The sequence below is a fragment of the Taudactylus pleione genome, unplaced genomic scaffold (assembly GCF_031769625.1).
Source record: "Taudactylus pleione unplaced genomic scaffold, aTauple2 ptg000693l, whole genome shotgun sequence".
NCBI classification, from domain to species: domain Eukaryota; kingdom Metazoa; phylum Chordata; class Amphibia; order Anura; family Myobatrachidae; genus Taudactylus; species Taudactylus pleione.
Window position 1 is genome coordinate 26470 of NW_028285095.1, and position 15941 is coordinate 42410.

At 51.7% G+C, this 15941-nt stretch overlaps 1 protein-coding gene across 1 annotated transcript in view; it reads left to right on the top strand.

The window, feature by feature from the left end:
* LOC148477748 (uncharacterized) overlaps positions 1–15941 on the top strand; it is a gene marked incomplete at its 5' end in the record, with an annotated part of 130673 nt that overhangs the window by 19602 nt on the left and 95130 nt on the right. The gene's annotated exons all lie outside the window — the stretch shown is intronic.

Genomic DNA, 15941 nt, shown 5'->3' on the forward strand with positions numbered 1-15941 from the left:
GGGTGCACGGCAGGATAGAGGCATACAATGTCTATAAGGTGGGTGCACGGCAGGATAGAGTCATACAATGTCTATAAGGTGGGTGCACGGCAGGATAGAGGCATACAATGTCTATAAGGTGGGTGCACGGCAGGATGGAGTCATACAATGTCTATAAGGTGGGTGCAGGGCAGGATAGAGGCATACAATGTCTATAAGGTGGGTGCAGGGCAGGATAGAGGCATACAATGTCTATAAGGTGGGTGCAGGGCAGGATAGAGGCATACAATGTCTATAAGGTGGGTGCAGGGCAGGATAGAGGCATACAATGTCTATAAGGTGGGTGCACGGCAGGATAGAGGCATACAATGTCTATAAGGTGGGTGCACGGCAGGATAGAGTCATACAATGTCTATAAGGCGGGTGCACGGCAGGATAGAGTCATACAATGTCTATAAGGTGGGTGCAGGGCAGGATAGAGGCATACAATGTCTATAAGGTGGGTGCAGGGCAGGATAGAGGCATACAATGTCTATAAGGCGGGTGCACGGCAGGATAGAGGCATACAATGTCTATAAGGTGGGTGCAGGGCAGGATGGAGGCATACAATGTCTATAAGGTGGGTGCACGGCAGGATAGAGTCATACAATGTCTATAAGGTGGGTGCACGGCAGGATAGAGTCATACAATGTCTATAAGGTGGGTGCACGGCAGGATAGAGTCATACAATGTCTATAAGGTGGGTGCACGGCAGGATAGAGTCATACAATGTCTATAAGGTGGGTGCAGGGCAGGATAGAGTCATACAATGTCTATAAGGTGGGTGCACGGCAGGATAGAGGCATACAATGTCTATAAGGTGGGTGCACGGCAGGATAGAGGCATACAATGTCTATAAGGTGGGTGCACGGCAGGATAGAGTCATACAATGTCTATAAGGTGGGTGCAGGGCAGGATAGAGGCATACAATGTCTATAAGGTGGGTGCACGGCAGGATAGAGGCATACAATGTCTATAAGGTGGGTGCACGGCAGGATAGAGGCATACAATGTCTATAAGGTGGGTGCACGGCAGGATAGAGTCATACAATGTCTATAAGGTGGGTGCACGGCAGGATAGAGTCATACAATGTCTATAAGGTGGGTGCACGGCAGGATAGAGTCATACAATGTCTATAAGGTGGGTGCACGGCAGGATAGAGGCATACAATGTCTATAAGGTGGGTGCACGGCAGGATAGAGGCATACAATGTCTATAAGGTGGGTGCACGGCAGGATAGAGTCATACAATGTCTATAAGGTGGGTGCACGGCAGGATAGAGTCATACAATGTCTATAAGGTGGGTGCACGGCAGGATAGAGTTATACAATGTCTATAAGGTGGGTGCACGGCAGGATAGAGGCATACAATGTCTATAAGGTGGGTGCAGGGCAGGATAGAGGCATACAATGTCTATAAGGTGGGTGCAGGGCAGGATAGAGGCATACAATGTCTATAAGGTGGGTGCACGGCAGGATAGAGGCATACAATGTCTATAAGGTGGGTGCAGGGCAGGATAGAGTTATACAATGTCTATAAGGTGGGTGCAGGGCAGGATAGAGTCATACAATGTCTATAAGGTGGGTGCACGGCAGGATAGAGTCATACAATGTCTATAAGGTGGGTGCACGGCAGGATAGAGTCATACAATGTCTATAAGGTGGGTGCACGGCAGGATAGAGTCATACAATGTCTATAAGGTGGGTGCACGGCAGGATAGAGTCATACAATGTCTATAAGGTGGGTGCACGGCAGGATAGAGTTATACAATGTCTATAAGGTGGGTGCACGGCAGGATGGAGTCATACAATGTCTATAAGGTGGGTGCACGGCAGGATAGAGGCATACAATGTCTATAAGGTGGGTATACGGCAGGATAGAGTCATACAATGTCTATAAGGTGGGTGCACGGCAGGATAGAGGCATACAATGTCTATAAGGTGGGTGCAGGGCAGGATAGAGGCATACAATGTCTATAAGGTGGGTGCAGGGCAGGATAGAGGCATACAATGTCTATAAGGCGGGTGCACGGCAGGATAGAGGCATACAATGTCTATAAGGTGGGTGCACGGCAGGATAGAGGCATACAATGTCTATAAGGTGGGTGCACGGCAGGATAGAGGCATACAATGTCTATAAGGTGGGTGCACGGCAGGATAGAGTCATACAATGTCTATAAGGTGGGTGCAGGGCAGGATAGAGGCATACAATGTCTATAAGGTGGGTGCACGGCAGGATAGAGGCATACAATGTCTATAAGGTGGGTGCACGGCAGGATAGAGGCATACAATGTCTATAAGGTGGGTGCACGGCAGGATAGAGTCATACAATGTCTATAAGGTGGGTGCACGGCAGGATAGAGTCATACAATGTCTATAAGGTGGGTGCACGGCAGGATAGAGTCATACAATGTCTATAAGGTGGGTGCACGGCAGGATAGAGGCATACAATGTCTATAAGGTGGGTGCACGGCAGGATAGAGGCATACAATGTCTATAAGGTGGGTGCACGGCAGGATAGAGTCATACAATGTCTATAAGGTGGGTGCACGGCAGGATAGAGTCATACAATGTCTATAAGGTGGGTGCACGGCAGGATAGAGTTATACAATGTCTATAAGGTGGGTGCACGGCAGGATAGAGTTATACAATGTCTATAAGGTGGGTGCACGGCAGGATAGAGGCATACAATGTCTATAAGGTGGGTGCAGGGCAGGATAGAGGCATACAATGTCTATAAGGTGGGTGCAGGGCAGGATAGAGGCATACAATGTCTATAAGGTGGGTGCACGGCAGGATAGAGGCATACAATGTCTATAAGGTGGGTGCACGGCAGGATAGAGTCATACAATGTCTATAAGGTGGGTGCAGGGCAGGATAGAGTTATACAATGTCTATAAGGTGGGTGCAGGGCAGGATAGAGTCATACAATGTCTATAAGGTGGGTGCACGGCAGGATAGAGTCATACAATGTCTATAAGGTGGGTGCACGGCAGGATAGAGTCATACAATGTCTATAAGGTGGGTGCACGGCAGGATAGAGTCATACAATGTCTATAAGGTGGGTGCACGGCAGGATAGAGTCATACAATGTCTATAAGGTGGGTGCACGGCAGGATAGAGTTATACAATGTCTATAAGGTGGGTGCACGGCAGGATGGAGTCATACAATGTCTATAAGGTGGGTGCACGGCAGGATAGAGTCATACAATGTCTATAAGGTGGGTGCACGGCAGGATGGAGTCATACAATGTCTATAAGGTGGGTGCACGGCAGGATAGAGGCATACAATGTCTATAAGGTGGGTGCACAATAGGATAGAGGCATACAATGTCTATAAGGTGGGTGCACGGCAGGATAGAGTCATACAATGTCTATAAGGTGGGTGCACGGCAGGATAGAGGCATACCATGTCTATAAGGTGGGTGCACGGCAGGATAGAGTCATACAATGTCTATAAGGCGGGTGCACGGCAGGATAGAGTCATACAATGTCTATAAGGTGGGTGCACGGCAGGATAGAGGCATACAATGTCTATAAGGTGGGTGCACGGCAGGATAGAGTCATACAATGTCTATAAGGTGGGTGCACGGCAGGATAGAGGCATACAATGTCTATAAGGTGGGTGCAGGGCAGGATAGAGTCATACAATGTCTATAAGGTGGGTGCACGGCAGGATAGAGGCATACAATGTCTATAAGGTGGGTGCACGGCAGGATAGAGGCATACAATGTCTATAAGGTGGGTGCACGGCAGGATAGAGGCATACAATGTCTATAAGGTGGGTGCACGGCAGGATAGAGGCATACAATGTCTATAAGGCGGGTGCACGGCAGGATAGAGTCATACAATGTCTATAAGGCGGGTGCACGGCAGGATAGAGTCATACAATGTCTATAAGGCGGGTGCACGGCAGGATAGAGTCATACAATGTCTATAAGGCGGGTGCACGGCAGGATAGAGGCATACAATGTCTATAAGGCGGGTGCACGGCAGGATAGAGGCATACAATGTCTATAAGGCGGGTGCACGGCAGGATAGAGTCATACAATGTCTATAAGGCGGGTGCACGGCAGGATAGAGGCATACAATGTCTATAAGGCGGGTGCACGGCAGGATAGAGTCATACAATGTCTATAAGGCGGGTGCACGGCAGGATAGAGTCATACAATGTCTATAAGGCGGGTGCACGGCAGGATAGAGTCATACAATGTCTATAAGGCGGGTGCACGGCAGGATAGAGTCATACAATGTCTATAAGGTGGGTGCACGGCAGGATAGAGTCATACAATGTCTATAAGGTGGGTGCACGGCAGGATAGAGTCATACAATGTCTATAAGGTGGGTGCACGGCAGGATAGAGTCATACAATGTCTATAAGGTGGGTGCACGGCAGGATAGAGGCATACAATGTCTATAAGGTGGGTGCACGGCAGGATAGAGTCATACAATGTCTATAAGGTGGGTGCACGGCAGGATAGAGGCATACAATGTCTATAAGGTGGGTGCACGGCAGGATAGAGGCATACAATGTCTATAAGGTGGGTGCACGGCAGGATGGAGGCATACAATGTCTATAAGGTGGGTGCACGGCAGGATAGAGTCATACAATGTCTATAAGGTGGGTGCACGGCAGGATGGAGTCATACAATGTCTATAAGGTGGGTGCACGGCAGGATAGAGGCATACAATGTCTATAAGGTGGGTGCACGGCAGGATAGAGTCATACAATGTCTATAAGGTGGGTGCACGGCAGGATAGAGTCATACAATGTCTATAAGGTGGGTGCACGGCAGGATAGAGGCATACAATGTCTATAAGGTGGGTGCACGGCAGGATGGAGGCATACAATGTCTATAAGGTGGGTGCACGGCAGGATGGAGGCATACAATGTCTATAAGGTGGGTGCACGGCAGGATGGAGGCATACAATGTCTATAAGGTGGGTGCAGGGCAGGATGGAGGCATACAATGTCTATAAGGTGGGTGCAGGGCAGGATAGAGGCATACAATTTCTATAAGGTGGGTGCAGGGCGGGATAGAGTCATACAATTTCTATAAGGTGGGTGTACGGCAGGATAGAGTCATACAATGTCTATAAGGTGGGTGCACATAAGGATAGAGTCATACAATGTCTATAAGGTGGGTGCACATAAGGATAGAGTCATACAATGTCTATAATTATCATCAACCCTGCTGGGCACGGCCTCCTTCTCCCCAATTAATCAAGCGGTACCAGTAACTATGTGTGCTGTATGGAACTAATTGCCTGGGCCCGGACCTGCTGGAGGGGCCAAGCAGGGGCCTGGGTCCGACACTGCCCCCCTCCTTGCTGTAAGCTGAGCAGCCCAGCAAATGCTGCTGTGTGCTGGGCTGCAAAGAGAGACTGATTGCTGCTGCAGTCTGCTCTGCTTTTGGTGGGGAGCGATCATCCTGGCTCACAGTGCCCCCCTCACCATCACGTAGTGTCACTTTGCGGCATTGCAACAATGTTTTTTTTTTCCTAAAGGGTGCGTGGTCACGCCTCCCGCTATTAGGCCACGCCCTTTCACCTAGCGCCCCCCCCGCGCGCGGCTCCAGGCAGACCTACTCTTATGCAAATACCATTTAAGTGATTAAAGGGGCCTATCCACTAGGCGACCTGAAAGACTGAACATCTAGTGTTCCGACCTTCGGGCGCCGGGTGCGGTGTCCGCACTGAACGGCTTTCGCTGAACATCATTCAGTGAAGGAGCCCGACCTCCTATCTCTGAACATGCCGAACCTGACGAGCGTCGTCAGGTCGACCGGCATGTTCAGTAGATAGTCGGGGTCGGCAAGGACCCAGCGTGCATGCGCATCTCTAGTCCTTGCCGGCTATCCATTAGACGACTTTCTGAACAATGCAACCAAAACCACCTGGTTTTGGGCGGATTGTTCACAAAGTCGGGTAAAGGATAGGCCCTTAGTCTCAAGATAGGTGACTCTACAAAGCGCCTTGTTTTTTTGCAATATTTTGGTGATGTCTTTGTGAGCTCTTCTGTGCTACCTCCACGCCGCCAGACTGTCCGCCACTGCCTTGCATGGGGCAATATAAGCCAGCGTCAGGGAGCAGGGCAATAAAGCAGGGAGCTGTGATTGGCTCTCTGCAGCCATATTGAATTTGCACCTCGTGCTGTGATTTACTCACTCATGGCACATTTTGACGGGGGGGCAGTTGCGGTAATCCAATGTTACTGGCTCCATGGTGCCGAATTCAGCAGCAGCGGAAGGGGGGGATGGAACCTCCAGGATCCAGCTCCGATGCACGACCAAGGCTGCCGCATCCTTGTCTGGTTCTCAACGGTTCCCAGCCCGCTGCCATGCCCAGGATCTGCGCCGGACCCCGCTACAGTCCTTGCTGGTGGTGAATTTATCTGATCTGACAAAGAAGTGATGCATCCAAGCTTGCATGTTACACAGGCCCCCATAGCAGGACAGGTGGACATCCCAAACTACTTCTGTAAATATTATGAATGTTGCTAGACTGACAAAGCGTGTGCACTGGCATCACCCCTCCTAGGCACTAGGGTTTTCGTGGTCATAGAATCATCGGCTATAGGTGGTTTGCTCCCATTTGTGGTCTCCATTTATACATAGACCCTCTACAACCTGGTCACAATTCCTAGACTGACATCCCTTGGCCATAAGGACATATTGTAATATGATTTCTAACCTCTCTCCCCCTCCATCCCCTTTAGTCCCCCTTGGGGAAATCCTGCATTCCCTCCAGACCTTTGCCTGCCCATGTCTTCTGCTTGGTCCAGGGTGAGTTCCTGCTTCTGTATTCCCAACAGAGGGACTCAGCAGAGCTATCCTGGGGATGGTTCCATCAGTACCTGCAGACCGGACACTTCTTTCATTTGGCTGAGAAACACCCTCATTATTGAGCGCCATTTCCTTATGGACCATTCCTCCAAAGGGTTCCCATCCACATTCCGTGATATATATCTCTACCACCGGTGATGGGAGGGACTCTGTCCAAATTAAATGGCAGGACAATTTTGAGGGGTGCCCAGGTAATTCTATAGGCTTCATGAATGATGGTATTACATCCCCCATTAGGCTCTCCGGCATTTATTTAGATAGCTGTTGGAGAAATTGCTCTGTCACAAACTGTCGGAATGCAGCTCGTACTTACAAGGTTCGGTCAGTCATTGGCTTCTCCTTCCCTTACAGGAGGCATTGCCAAACTGCAATTTATAGGTGCCACCATCTTGCTTTCACTTCCATGTGCAACTGACCAATCCCATTCCTGGATGTCTGGACAACTGAGCGGGATCATCCAATCCTGGCCAGGCAACTTAGAAGTGGCCTATGTAACCAGCTCCTGTGTGCTCACTCATTGCCTGATCTAACATGTCTCCTACATGGTTCAGTAGATTTATGGCTGCTGGTTACTGGATATCCTTGTGCTCCAGAGTTCCTGGAAAAACTCACATAGTTTTGAAGCAGTATACTACTATTCCTGGCTTCCCTGTGCTCCAAGATTCATTTGTGTCTACTCCTGGAAATCTACTTGTAAATCTTCCAGTGTCTGCTCCAGCAGCATCCACAGTGCACAGTCTCCCTCACTGCTCCTGCAGTCCAGCAATTACACCTGTGCTATAACCCTCGCTGTGCTCCAGCACCATCCACAGTGCACAGTCTCTCTCACTGCACCTGCAGTCCAGCAATTACACCTGTGCTATAACCCTCACTGTGCTCCAGCAGCATCCACAGTGCACAGTCTCTCTCACTGCTCCTGCAGTCCAGCAATTACACCTGTGCTATAACCCTCGCTGTGCTCCAGCACCATCCACAGTGCACAGTCTCTCTCACTGCTCCTGCAGACCAGCATTTACACCTGTGCTATAACCCTCGCTGTGCTCCAGCAGTATACACAGTGCACAGTCTCCCTCACTGTTCCTGCAGACCAGCAATTACACCTGTGCTATAACCCTCGCTGTGCTCCAGCAGTATACACAGTGCACAGTCTCTCTCACTGCTCCTGCAGTCCAGCAATAACACCTGTGCTATAACCCTCGCTGTGCTCCAGCAGCATCCACAGTGCACAGTCGCTCTCACTGCTCCTGCAGACCAGCATTTACACCTGTGCTATAACCCTCGCTGTGCTCCAGCAGTATCCACAGTGCAGTCTGTCTCACTGCTCCTGCAGTCCAGCATTTATACCTGTGCTATAACCCTCACTGTGCTCCAGCAGTATACACAGTGCACAGTCTCTCTCACTGCTCCTGCAGTCATGCATTTACACCTGTGCTATAACCCTCGCTGTGCTCCAGCAGTATCCACAGTGCACAGTCTCCCTCACAGCTCCTGCAGTCCAGCATTTACACCTGTGCTATAACCCTCGCTGTGCTCCAGCAGTATCCACAGTGCACAGTCTCTCACTGCTCCTGCAGTCCCTGTGCTATAACCCTCGCTGTGCTCCAGCAGTATACACAGTGCACAGTCTCTCTCACTGCTCCTGCAGCCAAGCAATTACACCTGTGCTATAACCCTCGCCGTGCTCCAGCAGCATCCACAGTGCACAGTCTCTCTCACTGCTCCTGCAGACCAGCATTTACACCTGTGCTATAACCCTCCCTGTGCTCCAGCAGTATACACAGTGCAGTCTCTCACTGCTCCTGCAGACCAGTATTTACACCTGTGCTATAACCCTCGCTGTGCTCCAGCAGCATCCACAGTGCACAGTCTCCCTCACTGCTCCTGCAGTCCAGCAATTACACCTGTGCTATAACCCTCGCTGTGCTCCAGCACCATCCACAGTGCACAGTCTCCCTCACTGCTCCTGCAGTCCAACAATTACACCTGTGCTATAACCCTCGCTGTGCTCCAGCACCATCCACAGTGCACAGTCTCTCTCACTGCTCCTGCAGTCCAGCAATTACACCTGTGCTATAACCCTCGCCGTGCTCTAGCAGCATCCACAGTGCACAGTCTCTCTCACTGCTCCTGCAGACCAGCATTTACACCTGTGCTATAACCCTCGCTGTGCTCCAGCAGTATACACAGTGCACCGTCTCTCTCACTGTTCCTGCAGACCAGCAATTACACCTGTGCTATAACCCTCGCCGTGCTCTAGCAGCATCCACAGTGCACAGTCTCTCTCACTGCTCCTGTAGACCAGCATTTACACCTGTGCTATAACCCTCGCTGTGCTCCAGCAGTATACACAGTGCAGTCTCTCTCACTGTTCCTGCAGTCCAGCATTTACACCTGTGCTATAACCCTCGCTGTGCTCCAGCAGTGTACACAGTGCACAGTCTCTCATTGCTCCTGCAGACCAGCAATTACACCTGTGCTATAACCCTCGCTGTGCTCCAGCACCATCAACAGTGCACAGTCTCTCTCACTGCTCCTGCAGACCAGCATTTACACCTGTGCTATAACCCTCGCTGTGCTCCAGCAGTATACACAGTGCACAGTCTCCCTCACTGCTCCTGCAGACTAGCATTTACACCTGTGCTATAACCCTCGCCGTGCTCCAGCAGCATACACAGTGCACAGTCTCTCTCACTGCTCCTGCAGACCAGCATTTACACCTGTGCTATAACCCTCGCTGTGCTCCAGCAGTATACACAGTGCACAATCTCCCTCACTGTTCCTGCAGACCAGCAATTACACCTGTGCTATAACCCTCGCTGTGCTCCAGCAGTATCCAAAGTGCACAGTCTCACTGCTCCTGCAGTCCAGCATTTACACCTGTGCTATAACCCTCGCTGTGCTCCAGCAGCATCCACAGTGCACAGTCTCTCACTGCTCCTGCAGTCCGGCAATTACACCTGTGCTATAACCCTCGCTGTGCTCCAGCACCATCCACAGTGCACAGTCTCTCACTGCACCTGCAGTCCAGCAATTACACCTGTGCTATAACCCTCACTGTGCTCCAGCAGCATCCACAGTGCACAGTCTCTCTCACTCCTCCTGCAGTCCAGCAATTACACCTGTGCTATAACCCTCGCTGTGCTCCAGCACCATCCACAGTGCACAGTCTCTCTCACTGCTCCTGCAGACCAGCATTTACACCTGTGCTATAACCCTCACTGTGCTCCAGCAGTATACACAGTGCACAGTCTCCCTCACTGTTCCTGCAGACCAGCAATTACACCTGTGCTATAACCCTCGCTGTGCTCCAGCAGTATACACAGTGCACAGTCTCTCTCACTGCTCCTGCAGTCCAGCAATAACACCTGTGCTATAACCCTCGCTGTGCTCCAGCAGCATCCACAGTGCACAGTCTCTCTCACTGCTCCTGCAGTCCAGCAATTACAACTGTGCTATAACCCTCGCTGTGCCCCAGCAGCATACACAGTGCACAGTCTCTCTCACTGCTCCTGCAGACCAGCATATACACCTGTGCTATAACCCTCGCTGTGCTCCAGCAGTATCCACAGTGCACAGTCGCTCTCACTGCTCCTGCAGACCAGCATTTACACCTGTGCTATAACCCTCGCTGTGCTCCAGCAGTATCCACAGTGCAGTCTGTCTCACTGCTCCTGCAGTCCAGCATTTATACCTGTGCTATAACCCTCACTGTGCTCCAGCAGTATACACAGTGCACAGTCTCCCTCACTGCTCCTGCAGTCATGCATTTACACCTGTGCTATAACCCTCGCTCTGCTCCAGCAGTATCCACAGTGCACAGTCTCCCTCACAGCTCCTGCAGTCCAGCATTTACACCTGTGCTATAACCCTCGCTGTGCTCCAGCAGTATCCACAGTGCACAGTCTCTCACTGCTCCTGCAGTCCAGCAATTACACCTGTGCTATAACCCTCGCTGTGCTCCAGCAGTATACACAGTGCACAGTCTCCCTCACAGCTCCTGCAGTCCAGCATTTACACCTGTGCTATAACCCTCGCTGTGCTCCAGCAGTATCCACAGTGCAGTCTCTCACTGCTCCTGCAGTCCAGCAATTACACCTGTGCTATAACCCTCGCTGTGCTCCAGCAGTATACACAGTGCACAGTCTCCCTCACAGCTCCTGCAGTCCAGCATTTACACCTGTGCTATAACCCTCGCTGTGCTCCAGCAGTATCCACAGTGCACAGTCTCTCACTGCTCCTGCAGTCCAGCAATTACACCTGTGCTATAACCCTCGCCGTGCTCTAGCAGAATCCACAGTGCACAGTCACTCTCACTGCTCCTGCAGACCAGCATTTACACCTGTGCTAAAACCCTCGCTGTGCTCCAGTAGTATACACAGTGCACAGTCTCTCTCACTGTTCCTGCAGACCAGCATTTACACCTGTGCTATAACCCTCGCTGTGCTCCAGCAGCATCCACAGTGCACAGTCTCCCTCACTGCTCCTGCAGACCAGCAATTACACCTGTGCTATAACCCTCGCCGTGCTCCAGCAGTATCCACAGTGCACAGTCTCTCTCACTGCTCCTGCAGACCAGCATTTACACCTGTGCTATAACCCTCGCTGTGCTCCAGCAGCATCCACAGTGCACAGTCTCTCTCACTGCTCCTGCAGTCCAGCATTTACACCTGTGCTATAACCCTCGCTGTGCTCCAGCAGTATACACAGTGCACAGTCTCTCACTGCTCCTGCAGACCAGCAATTACACCTGTGCTATAACCCTCGCTGTGCTCCAGCAGTATACACAGTGCACAGTCTCCCTCACTGCTCCTGCAGACCAGCATTTACACCTGTGCTATAACCCTCGCCGTGCTCCAGCAACATCCACAGTGCACAGTCTCCCTCACTGTTCCTGCAGACCAGCAATTACACCTGTGCTATAACCCTCGCTGTGCTCCAGCAGTATACACAGTGCACAGTCTCTCTCACTGCTCCTGCTGTCCAGCAATAACACCTGTGCTATAACCCTCGCTGTGTTCCAGCAGCATCCACAGTGCACAGTCTCTCTCACTGCTCCTGCAGTCCAGCAATTACAACTGTGCTATAACCCTCGCTGTGCCCCAGCAGCATACAAAGTGCACAGTCGCTCTCACTGCTCCTGCAGACCAGCATTTACACCTGTGCTATAACCCTCGCTGTGCTCCAGCAGTATCCACAGTGCACAGTCGCTCTCACTGCTCCTGCAGACCAGCATTTACACCTGTGCTATAACCCTCGCTGTGCTCCAGCAGTATCCACAGTGCAGTCTGTCTCACTGCTCCTGCAGTCCAGCATTTATACCTGTGCTATAACCCTCACTGTGCTCCAGCAGTATACACAGTGCACAGTCTCTCTCACTGCTCCTGCAGTCCAGCAATTACACCTGTGCTATAACCCTCGCCGTGCTCCAGCACCATCCACAGTGCACAGTCTCCCTCACTGCTTCTGCAGTCCAGCATTTACACCTGTGCTATAACCCTCGCTGTGCTCCAGCACCATCCACAGTGCACAGTCTCCCTCACTGCTCCTGCAGTCCAGCAATTACACCTGTGCTATAACCCTCGCTGTGCTCCAGCACCATCCACAGTGCACAGTCTCTCTCACTGCTCCTGCAGTCCAGCATTTACACCTGTGCTATAACCCTCGCCGTGCTCTAGCAGCATCCACAGTGCACAGTCTCTCTCACTGCTCCTGCAGACCAGCATTTACACCTGTGCTATAACCCTCGCTGTGCTCCAGCAGTATACACAGTGCACCGTCTCTCTCACTGTTCCTGCAGACCAGCAATTACACCTGTGCTATAACCCTCGCCGTGCTCTAGCAGCATCCACAGTGCACAGTCTCTCTCACTGCTCCTGTAGACCAGCATTTACACCTGTGCTATAACCCTCGCTGTGCTCCAGCAGTATACACAGTGCAGTCTCTCTCACTGTTCCTGCAGTCCAGCATTTACACCTGTGCTATAACCCTCGCTGTGCTCCAGCAGTGTACACAGTGCACAGTCTCTCATTGCTCCTGCAGACCAGCAATTACACCTGTGCTATAACCCTCGCTGTGCTCCAGCACCATCAACAGTGCACAGTCTCTCTCACTGCTCCTGCAGACCAGCATTTACACCTGTGCTATAACCCTCGCTGTGCTCCAGCAGTATACACAGTGCACAGTCTCCCTCACTGCTCCTGCAGACCAGCATTTACACCTGTGCTATAACCCTCGCCGTGCTCCAGCAGCATACACAGTGCACAGTCTCTCTCACTGCTCCTGCAGACCAGCATTTACACCTGTGCTATAACCCTCGCTGTGCTCCAGCAGTATACACAGTGCACAGTCTCCCTCACTGTTCCTGCAGACCAGCAATTACACCTGTGCTATAACCCTCGCTGTGCTCCAGCTGTATCCATAGTGCACAGTCTCACTGCTCCTGCAGTCCAGCATTTACACCTGTGCTATAACCATCGCTGTGCTCCAGCAGCATCCACAGTGCACAGTCTCTCTCACTGCTCCTGCAGACCAGCAATTACACCTGTGCTATAACCGTCGCTGTGCTCCAGCAGTATACACAGTGCACAGTCTCTCTCACTGCTCCTGCAGTCCAGCAATTACACCTGTGCTATAACCCTCGCTGTGCTCCAGCAGCATCCACAGTGCACAGTCTCTCTCACTGCTCCTGCAGACCAGCAATTACAACTGTGCTATAACCCTCGCTGTGCCCCAGCAGCATACACAGTGCACAGTCTCTCTCACTGCTCCTGCAGACCAGCATTTACACCTGTGCTATAACCCTCGCTGTGCTCCAGCAGCATCCACAGTGCACAGTCTCTCTCACTGCTCCTGCAGACCAGCATTTACACCTGTGCTATAACCCTCGCTGTGCTCCAGCAGTAACCACAGTGCACAGTCTCACTGCTCCTGCAGTCCAGCAATTACACCTGTGCTATAACCCTCGCTGTGCTCCAGCAGTATACACAGTGCACAGTCTCTCTCACTGCTCCTGCAGACCAGCATTTACACCTGTACTATAACCCTCGCTGTGCTCCAGCAGTATACACAGTGCACAGTCTCCCTCACTGTTCCTGCAGACCAGCAATTACACCTGTGCTATAACCCTCGCTGTGCTCCAGCAGTATACACAGTGCACAGTCTCTCTCACTGCTCCTGCAGTCCAGCAATAACACCTATGCTATAACCCTCGCTGTGCTCCAGCAGCATCCACAGTGCACAGTCTCTCTCACTGCTCCTGCAGTCCAGCAATTACAACTGTGCTATAACCCTCGCTGTGCTCCAGCAGTATCCACAGTGCACAGTCGCTCTCACTGCTCCTGCAGACCAGCATTTACACCTGTGCTATAACCCTCGCTGTGCTCCAGCAGTATCCACAGTGCAGTCTGTCTCACTGCTCCTGCAGTCCAGCATTTATACCTGTTCTATAACCCTCACTGTGCTCCAGCAGTATACACAGTGCACAGTCTCCCTCACTGCTCCTGCAGTTATGCATTTACACCTGTGCTATAACCCTCGCTGTGCTCCAGCAGTATCCACAGTGCACAGTCTCCCTCACAGCTCCTGCAGTCCAGCATTTACACCTGTGCTATAACCCTCGCTGTGCTCCAGCAGTATCCACAGTGCACAGTCTCTCACTGCTCCTGCAGTCCAGCAATTACACATGTGCTATAACCTTCGCTGTGCTCCAGCAGTATACACAGTGCACAGTCTCTCTCACTGCTCCTGCAGACCAGCATTTACACCTGTGCTATAACCCTCGCTGTGCTCCAGCAGTATACACAGTGCACAGTCTCTCACTGCTCCTGCAGTCCAGCATTTACACCTGTGCTATAACCCTCGCTGTGCTCCAGCAGCATCCACAGTGCACAGTCTCTCACTGCTCCTGCAGACTAGCATTTACACCTGTGCTATAACCCTCACTAAGCTCCAGCAGTATCCACAGTGCACAGTCTCTCTCACTGCTCCTGCAGTCCAACAATTACACCTGTGCTATAACCCTCGCTCTGCTCCAGCACCATCCACCGTGCACAGTCTCTCACTGCTCCTGCAGTCCAGCAATTACACCTGTGCTATAACCGTCGCTGTGCTCCAGCAGTATACACAGTGCACAGTCTCTCTCACTGCTCCTGCAGTACAGAAATTACACCTGTGCTATAACCCTCGCTGTGCTCCAGCAGCATCCACACTGCACAGTCTCCCTCACTGCTCCTGCAGTCCAGTAATTACACCTGTGCTATAACCCTCACTGTGCTCCTGCACCTTCCACAGTGCACAGTCTCTCTCACTGCTCCTGCAGTCCAGCAATTACACCTGTGCTATAACCCTTGCTGTGCTCCAGCACCATCCACAGTGCACAGTCTCCCTCACTGCTCCTGCAGTCCAGCAATTACACCTGTGCTATAACCGTCGCTGTGCTCCAGCACCATCCACAGTGCACAGTCTCTCTCACTGCTCCTGCAGTCCAGCAATTACACCTGTGCTATAACCCTCGCCGTGCTCTAGCAGCATCCACAGTGCACAGTCTCTCTCACTGTTCCTGCAGACCAGCATTTACACCTGTGCTATAACCCTCGCTGTGCTCCAGCAGCATCCACAGTGCACAGTCTCCCTCACAGCTCCTGCAGACCAGCAATTACACCTGTGCTATAACCCTCGCCGTGCTCCAGCAGTATCCACAGTGCACAGTCTCTCTCACTGCTCCTGCATACCAGCATTTACACCTGTGCTATAACCCTCGCTGTGCTCCAGCAGCATCCACAGTGCACAGTCTCTCTCACTGCTCCTGCAGTCCAGCATTTACACCTGTGCTATAACCCTCGCTGTGCTCCAGCAGCATCCACAGTGCACAGTCTCTCACTGCTCCTGCAGACCAGCAATTACACCTGTGCTATAACCCTCGCTGTGCTCCAGCACTATCAACAGTGCACAGTCTCTCTCACTGCTCCTGCAGACCAGCATTTACACCTGTGCTATAACCCTCGCTGTGCTCCAGCAGTATACACAGTGCACAGTCTCCCTCACTGCTCCTGCAGACCAGCATTTACACCTGTGCTATAAC